Here is a 15,376-nt window from a genome sequence, read left to right on the forward strand (position 1 = left end):
TCAAGACAAAAGATCGTAACCTGGCAAGCAAAAAGGCTGCAATTTGAAATTTTTGCCCTCAGTAATCGCAATCAATTTTGGTCGACCATACGGCCAATGGAAAAGGTCAAGCGGAGCCCGTAACTGTCAAAGCTTTGCTAGAGGTTTGCCAAGCCATTTAGTTACTTGCTAGAAAGGATTCCTATAGTTTAGTTTCCACAGAAACCCTTATGTTAGTTGTTGTGTTCAATAAAGCGTAACATAGTGATTGTCTTTACACAAGCAAAAAAAGATAACTGAGCTTAAAAAAAAGGAATCTATTAACCAGTGTTATCCAAAATAGATGTGATGAGAAAAAAAAGAAATCAATTAGGCCCCCATCCCAGCCAATATGACCTATTTGTTTTTCTTTTGTGTTGCATGTAATTTACAAAAACCTGTGTTGGTTGATTATTGATGGCTCATAATCTTGCCAAAAAATGGATGGATGTCTGAGCGGTTTAAAGAGTCGGTCTTGAAAACCGAAGTATTCTTTTGAATACCGGGGGTTCGAATCCCTCTTCATCCGTAAGTATGGTTAGAAGTTAGCATTTTTATGTAGTATGTTTTTCATCCCTCTAACTTGATTGGGAAAGCTAGCTTTTTAAGAGCCAAGCCAAATCGCTTTGCCACCATTCGACACTGCATCCCCTGAAACCACGACTCAAGAGCAATCGAGTAACGATAACAAGCTGCTTGGCAATCAAACGGGTGAAAGGAACATTTTGGGAGGTCCATCAGCATGTGGACCACCATAAACCCAATCCCGGCAACCTGAATACCTTTAGGCATTTGATTACACTGCTTTCTGCGACTAAGTGTATACGTAAAAAACCAATATAAGCGGAGACGTACGACCCAGGGACGCCCTCGCGACTCTTTATCTCTAGCAATATTGTAGCACATGCGTCGCCTAGAGATAACGGGGCATGCTGATTTGACGTCATCTCATCTTCCTCCGGCTTATCACCTTTGTAAAAGTCTGTTGCCAGGTTCTAAAAATGGTAATGGCAACGGCAACATGGGACTCAACCCAACACCTATAGGCACGAGCTGTCGGCAACGTCTATTCAAATCAAAAAGGTATTTTTGCTTGGGCTATCGTTAATCGACTTTTTTCAAAGATAAGCAACGTCTTCAATACAATAAGGTAAGCTTAGCCTTTTCGCTTTCAATGGTATTTTGCGCTTTTTAAATGGTAAGCTTTAAAGTAAATCATACTTAGAAATCGCGAACCCGTGACGTGACGAAAATGCAATAACTAAACGGCAAGGTGTTTAGAAATCGCTATATCCTACGTGAGAACGCAAAGACTAAACTTTTCAGCATGCAATAATTAGAAATATAATGTTAAGACGCAAGGTATTGGCAAAAACATAATGTTGGAACACAAAAACTTACTTACTTACAATAAGGTGCTTATAAAACGTAATATTGAAATGTTTTGAAGGGCCAATCCTTTTGTCATGTCCCTCATTCGTTATGCTATTTTTATTTATTTTTTATAGACTTTCTTGCTTGCTTTGCTTTACTTTGTTTTGCTCTGCTTTGCAAAGCAAAGCTTTGAGGAGCTTTAGCGTATTGACTAAAAGAAGAGGGGCTTCAGCCACTCGACTGAAGGGAAGAGGGAAAGGCAAAGTGCAACGATTTGAATGGCGTTCGACCCCGCGTTACCGACAAAAAATTCTAACCGTTACATGGGAACAAGCCCGTTTTCATAACGTGCATCTTTTACAACATTTTTCAATCGGAGCTTCTCTTATTCCTTTTATTGAGCATAATGAGGCAAGCCGTGCATTAATGAGGTCCACCATGCAGCGACGAGCAGTTCCACTTTTTAGGCCTGAAAGGTGCATTGTAGGTACTGGGTTAGAAGGTTAGGTAGCTTTAGATTCAGGAAGCGTGGCTGTATCCGAACAAGAAAGAAGAATCAAATACGTTGATGGCAATAGAGTTGTATTCTTTGCCAGCCAGGTTGCGGATACTCAATTGAGAGTCTATGAACGTTCTAACAATAATACTTACATGCACCAGAAACCTATAGTTGCTCAAGGAGAACTTTCAAGGTATGGAGAAATTCTAGCGGAAAGGGATAGAAACTAGAATGCCATCTACTAGCAAAAACAACCAAACAATGGCTGTTTCGCATTCTTTCTACGTCCGATTATGCGGTGAAGTGGTTTAACTATGTAGGCTGAGATGCACCCAAGTTAAGGTCCTTTGACGCATTCCTGGCTGCTTCTCTCATGAAAACATCAAAGAATGATGGCATTTGTGTTTATTTCGCTGGCTAGCATTTGTGTTTGTTTCGCTGACCTTAAAACTTGTGTCGATTTCTAAGGCTAGCTGACTTTGAGACGTTATGCGTGTGCTGATCGGCTAGCTGACCTTAAAACGTGCGCTGACCTTAAAGCAGGAACGAACGGTTCTGCGCTGATCTAGCAACACGGTTTTGTGCTGACCTATTGGCTATTATTGTTGTTGACTTTAATTTCATTTGGCTAGCTGACTTACAATCCTATTAAAGAGAGAATATCTAAAATAGTGAGTGCGCTATATATATTTATTGATAAAGTTCAATCTTCAAAAAATATAGCATTACCATCTACTAGCGCATCTAATTGAAATATTAGCAAACAGCATACTTCTGATTCAGATAAGTCTGAAGGCGATTCATCTTCTGTAAATCCATCTTCAATAAAACCGGTTAGGGACAATCCATCTTCAATAACACCGGTTAAGGATAATCCTTCTTCAATAAAACCATCTGAAGTAAAGGAAGTAGAAGAAGACGATAAGGTTCTGAAAGGAGAAGACGATAGGATTATAGAAGAAATAGATGAAGTTGTTAATTCATTGAAACGGGTTAATAGGAAAGGGTTGGGCGAGTCAGAGGACAAAGAAGAAGATTTCAACTTAAAATTGAAACGGGTTAATGAAAAAGGGTTGGGCGAGCCAGAGGACAAAAAAGAAGAAGATTTCAACTTAAGCAATCGTTTTGATAACGAATTGCCTGTATTATCGTTGCAAGACATGATAAAAGAAGGTAAATTATATTATGATTACTTTATATATTGGAGTAAATCCTTACGATTAATGCAGCAACACTTTCCAGTTAATTTCAAAGAACATCCTTTTAAAAATCAAAGTAAAACTCTTTTAGAAGGTAAACTCAATGAAATGAGTAGAAACTCAAGGAGAAATTACTTACTAGTGGAATGAAATAACCAATATATCTACTTTTTCCACAAGATTATTAAAAACAAACACGTCATTCCGAACCCGGGCCAGGATTTCCAAGTTCCGCTGGTAGGAAAGTATGGCGGGTGCGCAGAACCCGGACAAGCTCTTCGAGGTCAAGCTGATCTCTTCTCACAACGGCGTTTCAGCCGTTCCACACACCCCGATAGATCATCTGCCAAGGGATACACCCGGCCTTCCATAGTGGTAGAGGGAACTAAGCTGCCGGGCAGGCCTAACGGGGCTGCCGGGGCCGGTTGAGAGATTATTTATGGCGTTATTCGTCACAACTTATTAATGGTTACAACCCCTTCGGCATGAACAGTTTATCCGTTTGGGCATGGATGTTTCTTTTTGGTCATCTCGTTTGGGCTACTGGATTCATGTTTCTCATATCTTGGCGAGGATACTGGCAGGAATTGATTGAAACTCTAGCTTGGGCCCACGAGCGTACACCCCTGGCTAATTTGATACGATGGAAAGATAAACCAGTAGCTCTTTCAATCGTTCAAGCAAGATTAGTGGGATTGGCACATTTTTCTGTAGGTTACGTATTCACCTACGCCGCATTCCTCATTGCGTCTACATCCGGTAAATTTGGTTAGATATCAAAAAAAAAAAAAAGATAGAGTGTTTCCATTTATGTATACTCGCTATTCTGCCCTTGCGTTGAGCTTATCTTTGTTTTGAAAGAATCCAAGGGTAAGCTCAACCCGTCTCGTTCACGACTTGAACTTATTCTTGAGAAAAAAAAAGTAGGATAGAAGGAAAAATTATGAATATAGTTGGTTCAATCCAAAATTTTATTTCAATATTTTTTATTCATTAATCATGGCAAAAAAGAGTCTTATTGAAAAAGAGAAAAGGAAAGAGAAATTGGTAAAGAAGTATGATTGTGTTCGTCAGTCCATGAAACGGGAGATGAAAAAGAGTTCATCGATACAAAAGAAGTTGGAGATTCTAGAAATGTTGCGGTCCTTTCCGCGCAGCAGTATTCCCACTCGCTTACGTAATCGATGCTCGCTAACCGGACGACCTAGATCGAATTCTCGATATTTTGGTTTATCCAGGCACGTATTGCGTGAAATGGCACATGCTTGTTTGTTACCTGGTTTAAAAAAAGCAAGTTGGTGATTAAAGGGTAATCCTTCTTTACACTTCATACAGAGGAAATCCTTGAGGTAATTCAACAAGCCATTAGTCCCCTTCTCTATTTAGTATTTGACTAAGGAATTACTGATGTTCAATGTAATTATTGAAAAAAATGTATAATAATTACATTGAAAAGGGGGTTAGCCACGCGGGGTAGAGCAGCCTGGTAGCTCGCAAGGCTCATAACCTTGAGGTCACGGGTTCAAATCCTGTCTCCGCAAAGGAATATGTTCATTCATCTTTGAAATAGTCCAATATGACCCTAATCCCTTCAATCCAATTCTTTTTCTCCGTTGATTTACCGAATTAAAGCCCTATTTCTTAAGAATTTCAAGAAACAATCAAAAAATCCTTTTAAATTAAACCCTTCTATGTACTTCTTTTAGGTTTCCATCTTGTAAATCAAAAGAAAAACGCGAAAATTCGTCAATACTTTTTATGACGCTTAGTTGCTTCCTTTGTCATATCTTCTTCTTATCGTTGGAGACAAGGTTATATATCTTGGAAGAATTGGTGAAACATTCTTTTTGATATTCAATCAAAGAGTTTTCATTGAATTGTGTTTTACAAGGGAGAAAAAAGAACGGGGGGAGCCTTTCAATGAAAGGTTAAATTCAATTAATTGAAGTAGATAGTCTTGCTACAAGTGTTTTCCACTCTACATTTTCAATAATGCATATCTACAAGCCCTTTTAACTCAGCGGTAGAGTAATGCCATGGTAAGGCATAAGACATCGGTTCAAGTCCGATAAAGGGCTAATTGAACATCTACTGGCAGAATTAGATTCCAAGATTAGGTTCGGTTTATTATTTTGTTCCCCCAACCCGTCTTTATATATTTTTTTTATATTATGAATATGTTATATCTATTTTTTTTTACTGCTATGCGCTACAGGCACGACAATACTGCGTTTTTATAGATATCAATTCAACTTCTTTTTTTCTATAATCAATAGAATATGATTAATATCATAATGTAAAATTAATGACAAGGGTGGACTGCCAGGTAAACTAACCCCCCCCATAAACTATTTTGAAGTGTTTTAAAAAATTCTTATTATAACTAATAAGAAAAAAATATGGTAATAATAAAGGGTTTAGCCTTTTCCGCTATTCCTTACCTGACCAATTCGAACGGAAGCATTGAGAAAAATGAAGTTATCTACAGTAGATATATCTATTTTTTATTCTATATATTTTTAAATATAACTTTTCGTAACTTAAGCAATTTGGTTATTCTTCTCGTGAGGATCTAATCTGGATCATTGCTACCCGCAGATTTCCATCACTATTCATAAATATTCTAAAGAATCTCTTTGATTCTCTGTGAAGGAAAGGTTTTGCCTCTGGGAGGGATTCCAACATCCGGAAAAATCTTTCCTGATTTCCCTTTCAATCCGAAAGAGATTGGCTGCTTAGATACAAACCCAAGACTTAGTACTGCTTTATTCTCATTCCAAATTCTCTTTTTTGCCTTGAAAATATAATTTTGTTATCTATTTTGATTATGCTTTCTTAGCAATCTATAAAGTTGCTATAATATGCTCGATATATTCTCCTTGTCTAAATTCATTGGATTATTGTTTCTGTCGAAGGAAATAAAAAAAGGAATAGTTTGAAAAAAAGAAATCTTTGAATTGTCACATAATTGGTACTTCTACTCATGTTCAAGATAATGAGATAGAAAGAGTCAAAGGGGAGATTTAAGGGTAGGAGAGGCAGAAGGAAAAGGATAGGCAAGCTGAGGCACTCTGTGGGAGAAAGCGGGGGTCACCCCCTTTTTAATTAAGGAAACCCTTCCTTTTTGAGCAAATATTGTGATAGTTTGCCAAATTTGGAAAGCGAAGCGTTTCTGTTTTGTTAAGCAGGTTTAGTGGCTATTTTTCTTTCGTTTAGAAGATGGCGAGGCCAGGCCCATGCCTTTTTAGAAACCTCCCCACCAATAAATAGAAACAAATAAAAATAACCAAACCACGTCCACGAAATGCCAATACCAAGCAGCTGCTTCAAAACCGAAGTGATGTGAGGGGCTAAAATAACCCATATATTGACGAATACTGCATATTATTAAAAAAATGGTCCCTATAATAACATAAAATCCATAAAACCCAGTAGCTAAAAAAAAAGTAAAACCATGGGGAAGGGATACTCTTGAGATAACATTAGGAGGAGATAGCAAAACGTTTGTATTGCCGGAACCTGGAAGAATCCAAATTAGGGGATTCAACTGTTTCATTTGTGAAAAATTGTTTGAGGAGCTCAAACAATTTTCCGAAAATCGAAGATGCAAATAAGGAAGTGAAATTTTGATTACTTACCGGGCAGTACCAGTGATCAAAACCTACAATTAAAGAAAGAGATGCTGTATATCAATGTATCACATATTTATCTGATCTATATGTACCGGCTCAATCGATCTGGAAGAGGAACAAATCAATACAGAAATAAATTGTATGTCTCGGATCCATTCCTTGGATGAATCCCGAAGGAACGTTTGTAATCAATGGAATCGCGAGGGTCCTTATCAACTAAGTACTAAGGAGTCCCGGTATCCATTATAACCGCGAATTAGACCATAAAGGAGTTTCCGCGTATACTAGCACTATAATTTCAGATGGGGGGGGGAAGATTCAAACTGGGGATAGACAAAAGGGATAGAACATGGGTTCGTATCAGTAGAAAACGAAAAGTGTCCATCTTGATTTTACCTTTAGCTATGGGATTAAACGAAGGAAGTATTTTACGAAATGCCTCAAGATTTTTATGAACCTCTTAGATAAACAGAAAGGAACCATCTAATCATCAGAAGACGCTTTAGTGGAGCTTTACAAGCATTTGTACCCTAATGCAGACGTCGATCTCGTCTTTTCAGAATCGATATTTAAGGAATTATGGAAAAAATTTTTTCAACAAAAGTGCAAATTGGGACAACTCGGTCGACGGAATCCAAACGTCAGACTTAATCTTGATGTACCCCAGACGGAACATTTTTTACTACCTCAAGATGTGCTAGCGACTGCAGATCACTTAATTGAAATAAGTTACAGAACAGGCAGTCTTGACAATATAGACCATTTGAAAAATCAACGCGTTCAATCTATAGCGGATCTTTTACAAAAACAATTCAAATTAGCTTTGAATCGTTTGGAGAGTTCTATTCGACAAAATGTTCGTAAAGCCGTTAGGCGTAAACATTTAGTACCTCCCAGAGAATTAGTAACGTCTGCCCCGTTAATAATAACCTTCAAAGAATTCTTTGGTTCACACCCACTCTTGATAAACGTTTGGAATTGCCATCAATATAATAGACTATCCTAATTATTAGCTTTTTAGAGACTAGCCGAAAGTATGAGATTATCTAAAGCTAGAACAACGGAATAACCATCTACGATCCCGGAAGGAAGAGTTACCGACTATTACACTAAATTGCCAGTAGATGAGACCGGTTGAGTGATATCGGTCGGGGATGGAATTGCACGTGTTTATGGATTGAACAAGACTTAAGCAGGAGAAATGGTAGAATTTGCCAGCGGTGTCAAAGGAATGGCTTTGAATTCCGAAAATGAAAGTGTTGGAATTGTCATATTTGGTAGTGATACTGCCATTAAAGAAGGAGATACGGTTAAGCGTACCGGATCCATTGTTGATGTTCCCGTAGGAAAGGCTATGCCAGGTTGCGTAGTAGATGCGCTAGGAGTACTTATTGATGGTTTAGGTGGGGCGGCCTTTAAGTTATCTATAGTTAATAAATGCGAAGCTGGCATTGTATACAAACATAAGACTCACCAAAACCCACCAAGGAAAATCGGAACCATAGCATGTCGCAAGAGCAGCACGATTGAAGCCGGATGGATAAAGATCATCATGCAAGCTTGCTAGTTTGCCACGAGATGAGGGCAAAAGCCAGCGAATTGGAGTCTTTTCCAAGAGACCATGTCCTGTCAGATAAACACAGATATGTCTTTTGCTTGTAGCAGACTTGATGGAATAGATTGACATCTTTTGGAGCCTGCAAAAAATGAATGCTTTATTACCGTATTGAGCAAAGGGGACTGAATAACATCTTGAGGTGAAGTTGAACCCTTTATTACTAGGATCCCAACTACCTATAGATAACAATGGCGAGATCTTTAAGGGGAGGAAAGCCCTGAATAGAGGTCAGAGGGCCCATATTACCTGTCGAAAATCTAGCAATAGAAAGGCACTTGATAAAGGCCAGGTATAAGGAAAGGAGCCTATGCATTTGTTATGCTCTTCGATGGAGAATAATAACAAAGGGTTTTGCCTGACTATACTTTCTAGCGATTTACGATGGACTCTGAAAAAACACAAAGTAAGTTCCCGGCTAGAGGCCGGACGAGAGGAGTTTTCTTTTGCGGCCAGCTTGCAGATAAAATAAAATTTCAATAAAGTTAGGTTAGAAAGCCATGTAATAGGCAACTATTTTGCATGGTTTAAAGAGCACGGTTACGACCACTTTTTTTGGCAGAAGCTTGACTCTATCCTTGAGTGCAGTGGAATGAAGACGTGTGGAAGTTAAAGCCTCTGGCATTATTGCACGTAAATCCGTCCATGAACCTATGTAAACGGGGTTAAAAGCAGTAGATAGCTTGGTTCCTATAGGTCGTGGTTAATGAGAATTGATAATCGGCGACTGATAGACTGGAAAGACTGCTATAGCCATTGATACCATCTTGAATTAAAAAGCAATCAACACACAGAGCACTTGCGATAGTGAAAAATTGTTTTGTGTGTATGTAGCGATTGGATAAAAACGTTCAACCGTGGCATAATTGGTTAAGATTCTGTCGGAAGCTGGTGCTTTGGAATATTTTATCGTTGTGGCAGTTATTGTTTTGGACCCTGCTCCTCCGTAATTTCTGGCACTATATTCCGGTTGTGCTATGGGAGAATATTTTAGAGATCATGGAATGTACGCATTAATCATTTACGATGATCTCAGTAAGTAATTAGTGGCATATTGATAAATGTTATTATTGCCACGCTGACCACCAGGTCGTGAGGTTTTCCCTGGAGATGTCTTTTATCCATATTTGCGTTCATCGGAAAGAGCCGCCAAAAGGTTAGACTAGACTGGTGCGGGTAGCTTAATTGCCTTACTTGTCATTGAAACATAAGCTGGAGATGTCTTTGTTCACATTCCTACCAATGTCATTTTTATTACAGATGGACAAACTTTTTTGGAAACTGAACTCTTCTATCGCGGGGTTCGGCTTGTCATTAACGTAGGATTATTTGTTAGTCGCGTTGGGTCTGCTGCTTAGCCGAAAGCGATGAAAGCACTTTGTGGAACCCTGAAATTGGAGCTGGCACAACATCGTGAAGTTGCCGCTTTTGCGTAATTTGGGTCAGACCTTGATCCTGCTACCCAGTATTTGCCATATTGTGGCGCTAGGCCTACCGAGGTGCTTAAATAACCATAATATTCCCCGATTTCTATCGAATGACAAATCGTGGTCATCTTTGCGGCGGTCAATGGGTTTTTGGACTAGATCCCTTTGACATAGATTGCTTAGTATGAGAAAGAGCTCCCCGAAAGAATCGAACCACATATACTTGAGACTATCAAAGAGTAAAAGCAATTAGGTGAAGAAGTACAAAAAGATCTGGCTTACGTCTGCCAAAGAATTGCTACATCAATAAAATAACGAAACCAGCTATCACCTACAGATTTGTTTCCAATTAGTATGCTAGATTGGCAGTATATGCAAAATATGGTTGACCATATTTTCTTTAGCCTTTGATATAAGTCCTATAATGATTCCTTGGGAAACTGAAATATTTGATAATTTCTTTTTCGAGGATAGGGTTGTCTACCTTTTTTCAATTATTAGACCCCATCATTTCTAATAATTGGGTAGAGGCACAAAAACAAAATCTTTCTTTATATACGAGAATACTCTATCTCATAACTAGGCTTACACCTATGAAACTGCGGAGAGTAAATCTAAGCCCGAGGGACCGTAGAATTTTGCGTTATAGATTTAACGTGCAAACTAAATGATTTCAATACTGCACTAATGGTTACACCAAATAACCAACTTAGTGAGAATGTACGTTATCATGCGCCGGGAAACCATTGAAGCCATAGATGGAATGGCCTACTGTTACCACAGTCCTTATTTGTAGCGATGCTGTAGCTCAAGGGAGGACCCCTTCCCATTGCCAAGGAGATCCTTCCACCCACACCAATAGCTTAATAAGGAGAGCACCTGCTGATGGTTAAGAGTTCGAATCTCTTTTGGTGGGCAAAAACACGTAGCAACCGTGACAATCTGAAGCTGATGGCTAATTGCTATGAGAATTCAATTTATTTACATTGTGTAATATAAGACTAGTGGCATGGCATGCTTTATGACTGTCCATATGACTGTTTAAGCTTCTATTTCAATTTGCCATTGTCGTAGCTTATCTAATTCGTAGTTAATCAGGCCATATGATCCCTGCTCGCGGCATTCTTAATTATTCAGTTAGCATAGAAAAGAACTGCCATGAATGCTGCCTGCCAGTGTAAAGCACCAAGGAAAGGGATTCGACGGAAGAGAAAGGAAACGAGATTATTTAAAGCGTTCATTTTCTTATTTTTCTGACACTGAGAGACGAAAGCTAGGGGAGCGAATGGGATTAGATACCCCAGTAGTCCTAGCCGTAAACAATGGATACTAAGCGCTGCGCGTATCGACCCGTGCAGTGCTGTAGCGTTAGCGTTAAGTATCCGGGAGTACTTAAGTGGCTAGGGGTGAATCAGAAAGCTACGACTCTGTTCCTTTATTGAAGTCTGAAGGGCCATAAGAACCTACAGGCGGGAAAAGGAGTCCTCTTTCGCCCCACAAGCGTGCGACCATCGCGAAACAGATCCAGGTCCCAATACACCCAGTGCCAGATAACAGCAAGAAACAACAAGCCAGATAGTATGATAGCTACACCTCGTAACTCCAGATACCTGCATCAGTTACGGTATCTCCGGTAAAGCTTCAACCGCCCCATGACTTCGTTACTCCAATGCGAGTCATAAATGGAATAACAAACATGCCTTGCCGGGAGGAAAGCCCTGAATAGAGGCCTTTTATGATGAAATGTTCCGGCTACAAGTCAGTGGACATGCAGGAAGAATTGCTCAATATGCATTAGCTCTTGAACGTTTATGGCATTGAAGAAGAGAGAAACGCAAATCAAAGAAAAAATGAGATTGTTTAAAGCTAGAACAACAAAATAACCATCCTGGAAAGAAGAATTACCGACTATTATACTAAATTGTCAGTGGATGAGACCGGTTGAGTGATAACGGTCGGGGATGGAACTGCACGTGTTTATGGATTGAACAAAACTTAAGCAGTGGAAACGGTAGAATTTGCCAGTTTAAGGTGTCAAAGGAATGGCTTCGAACCGGGTTCAAATCCTATAAACGAATCATAGTTGTGCTTTGTTTGCTGTTTGGATTCGCCTTACCTGCTTATGCTTTTATAGCACAAGATTTTACCACCCACTTTATACCCATCACCAATATATTGCTGGGTTTATCATGGTAGGGGCCATATTCTTCATTAGGGATTATGATCCGGAACAAAACAAAGACAATGTATTGTCAAGAATGTTGGAGCATAAAGAAGCAATAATATCCCATTTAAGTTGGGCTAGCTTATTTCTAGGTTTCCACACTCTAGGTCTTTACGTACATAACGATGTCATGCTAGCCTTTGGAACTCCAGAAAAACAGATTCTTATTGAGCCCGTTTTTGCATTTGCATTATTGAAAAAGAAATATGGTTACGGATCTTTCTTAACTTTACAAAATACTTTAACCACCAAAGAATATTTGCTGAAAAAATAAAAGCTTTAGATAAAAGCCAATTTAAGCAACAAACTTGCAATTCACTCCAAGATACTAATTCAAATAATAGCTATAAGAAATGCAAACAAAAGAAACCGCATAATCCGGTTAATGATCATGATTGCAGGGACAAAGATAATGGTAAAAAAAAACAACCAGATTAATAAATATATATTATCATAGCACGCTAACTAAAAGGCATTAGCGCATTGATTATGGCTTTCAGCATCGAGGTGCTAAACCTTCCCTAAGATGTTTTGATCAGCTTGTTATCCCACAGAGTCACTCTTATCCTAAGAGTGACGGCTCTTCCACTTGGTTAGCACCGTTAAATCATAGCAGGCCAACTTTCTAACTATTTGACTGATAAGTATTGCAATCAATCTCCCGCACTCTTTGGCTGATTCCTGTCTCTGCATGTTTTCGTTACTTTCTATCTAAAAGGCCTACGCGCCAATCGCTTGCCATCGCTGCATATTGCTTTGCCAGGCCAGACAATGCAGCTGATCGCGAATATGGCTTATCGCATGCCATAGCAAAGACTGGCTATATCGCATTGATTATGTTTGTTTTCTGCGATCATAATATTTTTTATAGGTCTGGAGATCATAACATTTTTTATAGGTCTAGCAAGTGTCATAAAGCAGCAATCCGGCTAATTCATTTTATTTTGGGCAAGCGGGTGCCTTCGTGGTTAAGATTTTAGGGCGTCGAAACGGATTTTGGAACCTATTTACATTTTCTATGAAAGGAACGGTCAACGAGCCCGCCGGTACGGACGCCATTAAGAGGACCCCCAATAATTTATTGGGAACTGTACGAAGTATTTGAAAGACAGGGAAAAAGTACCATTCGGGTAATATTTCCAATGGAGTCGCAAAAGGATTTGCTGGTTCACCAATCATTGATGGTTCCGGAACCGCAAGACCCACAGTACATGCAAACGTCCCTAAAATGACTACTGGAAAAATATATAATGGGTCGAGTCCATTTATTAGCTTTTTCTAGTGCAGAAAACTTGTAATTCCTTACTATCTGGCATAATTGTCTTGTTTCATCCTGAATATGAAGTTAGTTGCAACAGGTTGCTGGAGGCAGCAAAAATAGTACAGGTTGCCAGGCTAAAGGATTGGTTCATTTTTTTTTTCAAGCCAATAAACTTATTTTTAGTGAAACTATTCATAATTCTGCGACTGGAGAGCAACCAACAAAGAAAGATGGAGATCCGGCATTATGGCGCGTGATCCTCCTAACCCTAGATAAAAGGTGGAAAGCGAGGATAAAGTGCTTTAGTTAAGTGTCATTGCTTATGACGTTATTGCTGTAGCCTCAAGGAGGTTTGGCCATTGCTTCAACCTTCCCGAATTCCTGCAGATTCGGGTCGTTTTCCGCCACCGGAACGTCTTGAAATAATTCCCATATGGTGCGGGAGACTCAATTGATCTAGACTCAGAAGCTGGGATTTGACCCTTTCCATCGATCGGTTGGGCCAAAGCATTTACTGGCTTAAAGGCCTAAGAAAGAATTACTAACTGGTATTTGCGCAATTTTTCCCGTTGCTTTTACGGAACCCCCTTCCTGTATGGTCGAACCATCGCCCATCAGTACTTAGCCAACATTATCAGATTCTAAATTCAAAGCGATGCCTACTGTACCATCTTCAGATTCTACCAATTCTCCAGCCATTACTTTGTTCGAACCATGAATGCGGGCTATTCCATCTCCCACTTAAGGTACAGTGCCAGTATTAACAATTTCCATTTCTGGGGATCGGATGGGTCAAAAACAGCTAATTCGTATAAAGCCATTGAACCCGCAATACTGGCCGGAAACGGCGAGCAGACAGTCTTTGATTCATAGCAGTGCAGCTCTTGACGTACGGGGCTTTCCCTTACTTTGTTTCCGGAGTACAGTAGCTAAAGAGTGCAGTATTTGACTATTTATTAGGCATTTCCTTCGACCGGAAAAGTGGCCATTGGTTCACGATACGAATACTGTTCTAGGGATGTCGCTAATAGTTTCTGCTAGACAGAAGTACTGTTTTGAACGGGCTGGCTCAGCAGCAACTCCTGGTACTGTAGCCGTGGGAACGACGGTTCGGTACTCGTTGCTGTGACTGAGCCTAGGGGTTGTCTTTCATAACAATAGCAAGTTCGTAACTGATAGGTGCAAATAGGGTTGTGTTTATACAAGTTCGACAAAAAAGGAAAAGCAATGAATCCTTTGGTTTCCGGTAGATGGAAGATCTGCATGAGCGATACAAGAATTCTTGTATAATAACAATCGATTAATAAGAACCTATTCGGCCAATCCAAACGGGTTGCGCCATAGCAATCTTTGTTGTAAAAAAAAAATTCGCTCTAAACCCATCTGGCCATATTTCTTTTTTTTAATAAAAAGGTCATTTGACATCAATTTTGTAAGATAAGGTGAATATTTTGGTCAAAACTGGCTTTGAATAAAGGTTACGAGAACTGGCTTTAAATAAGGATACAAGAACTGGCTTTGAATAAAGGTTACGAGAACTGGCTTTGAATAAGGATATATTCAATTAATATTATCTAATTGAATATTTTCAGTTTGAGTAGATACTGTATTTGTTTCTATAGACTCAAATAAAAATGGTCTTTCTTGATTACATTATTAACCATTTCTGGAACATCTATATTTTCAATAGATTTACCTCTTGATACACGATCAGATATCCTTAATAAATTTTAAGAAATTATTATCAATTCTTTCTTCTATTTGATATAAATTATTTGTTGTATTTCTTAAATTATTCAAAGAATATCCATAAACATCAGAAACAGACCGCAGAGCTTAAGTAAGTCTTTGCTATACCTAAGTATTTTAAAGAAAAATTGAAAATATGGATCCATTGCTTAGAAATTTGAGAGAATATCAGACATTGAAGAACTCTTTCGACGCTCATCTTAATCATATTATATACCTTACTGAAAACGATAACAGCACGGGAAGGGAAGCTTTGGCGAGACCCTTAAATGAATTACATCAGGTAATATTACCTAATCTAAGAGATTATTTATCCAAGGGTTCCCCTTATGGTGAACCTTTTACTGGATTTGTAAGGAAAGCCAATTTATGCATTCG

General features: G+C 38.9%; 2 non-coding genes across 2 annotated transcripts; both read left to right on the forward strand.

The window, feature by feature from the left end:
* The first annotated feature begins 460 nt into the window (after positions 1–460).
* On the forward strand, positions 461–547 carry TRNAS-UGA (transfer RNA serine (anticodon UGA)). The gene has a single exon. It is a non-coding gene; the product is annotated as a tRNA-Ser (tRNA).
* A 4,549-nt stretch (positions 548–5,096) lies between these two features.
* Positions 5,097–5,168, forward strand: TRNAT-GGU (transfer RNA threonine (anticodon GGU)). The gene has a single exon. It is a non-coding gene; the product is annotated as a tRNA-Thr (tRNA).
* Positions 5,169–15,376: the final 10,208 nt, after the last annotated feature.

The sequence above is a fragment of the Lygodium microphyllum genome, unplaced genomic scaffold, assembly GCF_053477565.2.
Source record: "Lygodium microphyllum isolate KBCC unplaced genomic scaffold, Lygodium_microphyllum_v1.1.10 scaffold_42, whole genome shotgun sequence".
NCBI lineage: Eukaryota > Viridiplantae > Streptophyta > Polypodiopsida > Schizaeales > Lygodiaceae > Lygodium > Lygodium microphyllum.